Source organism: Lissotriton vulgaris, chromosome 5, assembly GCF_964263255.1.
Source record: "Lissotriton vulgaris chromosome 5, aLisVul1.2, whole genome shotgun sequence".
Classification (NCBI taxonomy): Eukaryota; Metazoa; Chordata; class Amphibia; order Caudata; family Salamandridae; genus Lissotriton; species Lissotriton vulgaris.
In genome coordinates, this window is record NC_141693.1 from 302,316,286 (window position 1) to 302,324,223 (window position 7,938).

General features: G+C 47.6%; 1 protein-coding gene across 1 annotated transcript in view; it reads right to left on the minus strand.

Moving 5' to 3' along the window:
• SLC35E2B (solute carrier family 35 member E2B) overlaps window positions 1-7,532 on the minus strand; it is a 442,385-nt gene extending 434,853 nt beyond the window's left edge. Inside the window, exon 1 of the mRNA XM_086921521.1 lies at window positions 7,396-7,532. The gene's annotated coding sequence lies outside the window, so the exon portion shown is untranslated. The remainder of the gene's footprint in view (window positions 1-7,395) is intronic.
• Between the last annotated feature and the right edge of the window lie 406 nt (window positions 7,533-7,938).

Sequence of the window (7,938 nt, forward strand, 5' to 3'; positions counted from 1 at the left end):
TAAATGCACCATGGAGCCCTCAGGCTCTGCAAACCATGGCACCTCGAGCCTCGCTGGGCTCGCAAATCAAAAATAGGGGTGGTAGCCTCTCGGGGCTCCAAAGAACAAAGCATGCCCCCAGAGCCTTCCCAGGGCTCTACAACGTTGGGGCGACCCGCTGCCAACCGGGGCCGCCCTTAATCACACCACCATCGTGGAGCGCACCAGCTCCTTAAATCCTCGTAGCCCCCAAGGCCTCTTGTGGCCTTCAAACAACCAGCATGGCCCCCGGAGCCTCTCAGGCTCTGACACGAAGCTATGCCCCTGAGCCACCACCGGCGCTTCACACTGGAGGGGGGGGGCGGGCACCGGAAATGTGCCCCGACGCCCCCTGCTGCCAAAAACAGTACCGCCCCCACTCACCGGCTCAGCGCGCCGTCTTCTCTCTCTCCATGGGGCTCCCTCAGCACACGGGAGCCCCAGCAGCGGGCCAAGCTTCACCCGGTCCCCCATCTTGGGACCAGGACTTCGGAAGGCAGAGCCCTCATGGCTCCAGGCTCATTCTTCGGCCAGACTCCCTCATGGCGGCTTCAGCAGACACCCGGGAGCCAGCCAATGGCAGTGCGGCTCCCGGGACGAGCCTCCGATGACGCTGACGCCTCAGCCAATCGCTGCGCTGCTCTGCCGATGACGCGGCGGGGCTGGGGCCAATCCCAGTGTGGCGTCACTGTGGGGGCTCGTCGCTCTCCGCCAATGGGAGCGCAGATGCTTCGGTCTCTCTCGGCGATCCCCGGCCAAGGGCTCTGGTGATTGTAGGCCCCGGGCAGCGGCAGAGAAAAGCGGAATAAGGCAAATAAAGCGCTCTCAAGCGCTGCAGGCAATTCACAGCGCTCCCCAGCGCTGAAGGTCCCGAAAAAGCGCCCTCAGCACTAGAAGGGGGAAATAAAGCGCTCCCAGCGCTATAGGCAACCAAAAGAAGGTCTCTGCCTCAAACAAAGAACTCCCCCAGTGCTACCAGCAAAGTCCAGCAGCAAGGGAAGCAGAGGGGACCCAGCAAAAGGTCTCCAGAGTTCAGGAGTTGGGGCCATCAGGTATCCAGGGCAAAGCAAAGTCCCCCATCAGCCCAGGCAAGGCAGGGGGGTCCCCCAGAAGTCCTCCAGGCATCCAGGGGCTGGGCAGCGCCCGCCCCTGGTAGATTCAAACCAGAAACAAGAACCAATTGGAAGGGGACACAGCCCCTTCTTATACACAGAAAAGTCTTTGAAGTCTTTGTGTAGGCAGTGTGAGAACCAGCTAGAACTGGTTATCGGGAAGTCCTGTCAGTTTCAGGGACAGAGGTGACAGTCGCACAGCGGGGGGTGGAGCCAGCATTGTGGTCAGGCAGGCACAGCCCTTCACTATCAGGTACCATCTCCTCCCACTTCCCTGGCAGCAGATGCTGCCTTTCATCCATGGGCTGACTCAGACAACCTCTTGGGCTCTCCAGCCCCTGTCATCCTCAAACCAGACAGTCAATCCACAAGCAGGCCCAGGCACACCAGCCAATCACACGCCAGACACAAATTACACAAATATGCCAACTTCTAAAAGTGGCACTTCTAGACTAGACACAATCATGCCGCATATACCATTTCGCAGCATTCAGTCTCGCGAGTTCTCTCATACCAAACTCGCCCCTGCACTCCCCACACATCAGGAACTACCATGGGCATACATATTCCCCATTCATTCCTATGGGAGGGCAGGTCACTCACCACACATACACAGAGAGCTCAAGCACTTTACACTGTACCACAGTGAAAAAGTGCGCAGAGGCCTAAAATCACCACCACCAGGTTCCAGAAACAGGCTAGGAAAAAGGAAAAAGCAAAAAGTCTCGGGGTGAACCTGCCTAAAGGGCCGGGTCCAACAGTTACGTTTTTTCTTTATGAGGTTATAAATGTTTATGAAAATTAATGGTGCAATAGTTGCTAGCGCTGTGAAGCCGTCAGCTGTAACTGGTATATAAACCCATCATTCATGACGTCGCTGTTTTTGCCAGACATCATATTTTGCACTTCTCGTTGGGCTGTCTGTGTTACCATTAACTGCAATTACTAAATAATAATGATAACACTGATGATGATACGATTAAACATATTTTTGTTTCGGTCTACATAAAAGGTCTCACACTCTCTTCCAAAACAATACATTTGTCAAGTTTAAATCTGTAAACTAATTGCCAGTTATTCCACTGCTTTACTATAAATTCAATCTCAGAAACAAATTTGCCTTAAAATAGCATTACTAGCCGCATTCACATTAGTATGTACATAATCTTTGAAAGATTGTTTTCACTTGCAGGGTTATTAATACCTTAGCTAATATCTAGCATGTCTAAATATGATTTCAAACAGATTCCACTTCCGGTGTACAGACCGTCATAAGATTCCCTCGCACTGTTTTCCTGCTGTATTCCCTCGATTACCTGTCCCTAGTCACCATTACTGCAACTTTTACTACTTCAAACACAGGTCAAAGGGCGCCTAAAATAAAACATAATATGAGCATAGAAAGCTTTGTCCCACTCTTGCTCACAAAGAACACACGCTAAACTCCAAGCAAAATGCACATAGGACGCATAAGATGTCTGCACAGTAATGACTATGTAGTGCACAACTCAAAATTATCTAGGCGCCCAAAAAAAAGATGAATTCTGAATATCTATCAACCCTTATGCTTTCTTTCCCTGGTCAATACAGATGTTCTGATGTGATTATATTTCTTCGTCTTATTCTCTAGCACTATAGTGTATTTTCCTTGTTTATAGTCAGTTCGGTGCTTAACGGAAAGCTTGGTAGAGCTAATGTTTTATGAAATTAACTACCACAACGTGGTGAATCATGCAAATAAACACATTCAAAAATTACATGATGCAGATATTTAGCACGCGATCTGCACTTAAGATCTTTTCGGTCATAGAAAGGCTGTTTCTTTTTCAACTAGTGTGTCGTTTCACCTTTTGCTCATTTCTTGAAGCGCACGTTTCCAGAAGTTAGGCGTACACCTATGAAAATAAAGAAGTCCACGTCTGCCATTTTACATTTTTCCCCTGCAGTGATCTTACTCATGCCCATGCCAAGATGGCACTTGTTGAACAGTCAATGTGTTTCATGGGCAAAAACCATATGGTGGTTGCACATTTTAAAGAGCGCTTTAAAAATGATACAGTGAATCATGTTTGAATTACGATCAACTCGTAGCAACAATATTGTGTTCTGTACATTAAAATGGGTTAACCCCTTGGGCGCGGCCGCGATTCTGCGCAGCACATTCCGATCGCGGGTGCGGTCATGACGGCCAGGAGCCGTCATCAGCACTCGAGCACTGTGTGCCATGACGGCTCCCAACCGTCATCAGCATGGAAGGGGTTAAAAGGCACTGTTTTAAAATATTGAAAATGCTACTTTTGGTTGTTGCCGGATTCCTAGACACAGGGCCAGATTTAGGATTGGTGGGGGTGGGTGCGACAAACTTTGTTGGCACCCACCCCCAATGACTTGCTGCTTCACAGAGTCAAGTACTACTACACTCCAACGGTGCCCCTCAGTGTTCCATAGGTCCTATCTCACATGTATTTCATTTGTTTTATAGCCCTACTCATACCAGTCCAGGGTGTCAGAGCACTTTACATCACACACGCATTATACGTGTGTAAATCAGTGCATAGGAAATGTTACATAAGATAAAGAGAACTATGAGGTGTAGGATTCACATGTCGTCCAGACAGCTAGGCACTAGATTTTAAGAGTGTTTGGTCTGGAGAAGCACAAACTCAGAATGTAAAAGTAACACACTGGTTGGCTTTATCAATAAGAATGGTTTCATACCAAACCAAATTATTTTTAGCAAAATTGGAATAATTAGAAACTGGGGAAAATCAAAACGTTCTAACTTATACCTTGCAGTTTGCATGCAGCTCTTTCATGCCAGTTCATAGCTCACTGTGCTATATTTGGATTGTGACTTATAAAGTCCAAGTCACAAAATGATCTCTTTGACAAAGGCAGGAACTAACTGAGCTATTAAAAGTACAATTCTATGATCTGCATGTTGCATGTTATTTACTGCAAGCATATCAACCCACTGTGCAACTGTATTTTGAGTCAAAACTGCCACTAGTCAAAACTCTACCTGGCTCCAGTAGGAACATTATTAACCAGCGTTACCCTGATATTTTTTATTGTTGGCTGAAACTGCTTGTCAGACAAGGAACTCTGCACCCATAAGTTATTTGTAAACGCAGCACCCTCAGGGACGTAACACAGGCCCTGCGCTGTGGGGGGTCCAAGGGCCCCTTCCGCACAGCACTACGGCCAGAGAGCTCCTCATGGAGTCTGAAGGGGGCACCTCCACGTACTTTGCAGGGGGGGGGCCCTCAATTTTCGCTACGCCACTGGACATCCCATTGTGCGCCAACCCTCTTTCCGGCACGTTTTTGCTCTAGAGTATCAACATCCATCCTCCTACCACCTTTCTTCGGTCCTTCAATTGAACACATTTATTCTTCCTTTATGTCGCTGAACTGGGTTGTCTTGCTAAGACTGTCCAGCCCATGTCCATCAGTTAAGGACTAAAAGGATTTCTAATCAACACTGCTTTGTCAATTTTGGATTTTTACTGACAGGAAGGTTATTTTTCTTGTCTAATCAATCCTTGACAGTTTTACTTTTTCTGGTAATATTACTGGTCATGTACATCTTTTTGTACCCTTATTTCATGACATAATCGGTCCCGATTCATAACATAACCCTTCATGCAGCCTCAATACTTTACTAGTGCCTCCCCAAATAAAGTCACGTTTCTCTGTGCCCTCTGTTCCACATGCATCCCATATGCCTTACACAAATCTCTCCTGTGCCCGCTCTAATCTGCCTATGCTTCCATTTGTTCTTCTGAGCAGAGAAGAGCGAGGCAAAGACATTATGGAGGAGGAAAAAAAAGGAACCACTATCGGCCCTACAAAATCCTTTGATGTAACTTCAAAGAGACTTGTAGTTCTTTCAGTCTCATTATTTCAGAACTAAAGCATTTTCACTATGCTATACTACCAAGCCATGGTTGTTGCTTATTTATGTTATGCAAGCAGGGGCGGATTGGCAATGCGAGCATTCGGGCATTGGCCGAGAGAGCCGGTGTCTATGTGCCCTCTGTGGGCCGTTTTTTTCTCCCCTTTCCCAGCCGCACAGTGAAGCTGCATTCATTTCTCTGTCTCTGTCTCCGTGCCCTCTGTGGACTAGGAAAGGGGAGGAAAAGAAAACGGCCCACAGAGGGCACAGAGACAGAGAAATGAATGCTACTTCACTGTGCGGCCGCAGTGATTATCCGCTGTGGCCTCTCCTTCACCCCCTGCCCTGCAAAGTAATCACACTGAGGGTTGCTGGGGAGGGGGTGATTGTTTGAAAAAAAATCAGCCTCCCTGGGTGCCAGGTGTTGCGCAGGTCTTTGACCCATTTTCACCTCGGCCCCCCTGGGGCCCATGCAGCACATAAACAGTGTTAGTTTTAACAACTCGCCCACAGCCCTTCACATTCAGGGCGTAGTGGGCGAGGAAGAATGGGTCTCGCTGTGGGGGCCAGGTGATCTTTGCAACTTGCACCATCTTCACCTCAGCCTCCCCCTGGCTACCATGGATGACCCAGCAGCTGTGTTTTGTGCTCCCCTGCCAGGACATTGCCCTGAGGCATGGAGGGCTGATTAATTTACTAATTGCAGGGGCCTTACTGCTATTCATGTGCTCCTGAGCTGAAGGTCTGGGGAGGCCTGAGTAGGTTAGTAATAGCATGGGCTTCGCTGCTTATTAGGTGCTCCTTCCCTGGAGGGCTCGAATAATTTTGTGACAGAAAGGAGCCTTGCTGTTTTTTTAGTTGCTCAGCATGGCGCCATTGTCCCCTTGGCCCTTTGTCCTGTGCAAAAACAGTATCCTCTCACTTTCATTCCTTGTCTGTGCCAAACAACTTAAGGGTTTTAGGGGCCCTGTGCTAAACATATTTTTGGGCCCCTGTTCGGAACAGATTTGAATTTATAATCCCATTTCTGCTCTTTGATGCCCTCTTTCAGCTGGTCACTGGACAGTGCACTACCATACTTGTCTAAATTCTTGATGTATTTACATCTAATTTTCAAGGACATTGACGTGTGAAACCAAATGGTGTTTCATGAAAGGGCACGCCCCTTGAATGTGGGCCACGCCCCTTAATTGTGTGCCACGCCCCCTGAATGTGGGCCACTTTTTTCCGTCAGTGCCCGGGCCAAATTGTGATCCCAATCCGACCCTGTATGCAACTAATAACCATTAACAAAGCCAATAATACTGGCTTGTTCTAGGTGTAATGTTACTTGTATTATATATCTGGAAACAATGACGGAAGCAGCAAATTACCTCTCTGGCGCAGAATGTTAGCTTACTTTTAAGCCACGCCCTAATTACATCGGCCACGCTACTTTGAGTGCCCCCCCTCTCCTCCCAGTTTTTTCATCCCACTTAAAGCCCTGGCTCATGGTGATATTGAATAAGAAGCATCAGGGGGCAATGCATGCATTGGGGATTACTCAGCGCGCTTTGGACCTATGTAGTGTATCAGTCATGGGGGGGTCCGCGTCCTGACTTCTCAGAGGGGGAGGGGGTCACCACCTGCCTCTCCTCGCAGGATACCGTCTTCAATATAGTCATTTTTTCCTTCCACATAAAATTGCAGTCTAGAAACGTGGTTCAGTTGGGTCAACTGCCTTGAACTCGGACTACTACTTTAAGAGTGCAGTGGGTTAGATCAATGCACGTGATTGGAATAGTATCCATGATGACATAAATACACCCTTAGCGTTGACATTCACCCCGCCCCCCCCCCTTCCTGGCATCATTCACCTGCACCCTATTATCTTCCTAATAACCTCAGCCTTACCATGCCTCCTTGTTGCCCTATTACCTCTTGGGCCCTCCAGCCCTCTTCTTGGCGCCGCTACGTACGCCTCCACACTTATTTCACGATCTCCTTATTCAGAACATAATGCCCTCGACCTCAAAGTCTCGTGGTGACAACTCACCCCTCCCACAATCACAGCAACCTACACCTGACAACACTCCAGGGTCCCCAATTCACTTAAACCTCATTGGCGTAAACCCTAGTTTGTTGGAACTACCCTCTCTGCAACATCCCGCCTTAACACGCGACATACTCTTAAACATACACGCGTGAACGAGAAAGCGTGGTGACTTGCTTTGCAGCGGAAGGTTTTTAGAAAAAAGAAAGAAATCCAACTTAAGCAATTTTAACACAAAAATGTTATTCCCTGCTAGTCAGAAGTGCGATAAGAAGGGATGCGCACATGTTTCTGATGTATAAGTTGGATGGAAACATAACGCTCGTAAACTCTCACCTAGCCGGCTCGTCCTCAGCCGCTTCCTGCCCGTTCAGGCCCTCCATAGCAACATCTCTCCCGGTTCAGGGCCGACGGAAATCAGACAATACGTTGAGGGCCGACCACAGGAAGACCCTACGGTAAGAAGACTGAACAGCGCACTGAGTTCTACCAAAGAGCTAGAATGCTAACTTTCTTTCTGCGGGAAATCGCGGACGCCATGCTCCTAGGATAGAAGAGTACTTCATTGCACATCCTATTGAGCGAGTAGGAGAGCATACGAAAAAAAATATGGTTCTGATCGTATTTTTTCGGGGACTGCATATTTGTAGAGGGGAATGGTGTGTTTTTATCCTTTTGATTGACTCTGAAAATCACCATTGAGCTTTAAAAAGAAGCTAAACACAAGGATTAAAGGTATTTTCAAGACTACAGTTAAGACAATATAAACATCAAGAATTATACTGTACTATTAAAAAGAAAGCTTAAATTAATTCTCATTAACGTACTATAAAATTACATTTAGACGAGGGAAGCGACGGGGTAAAAGCTGAATATCAT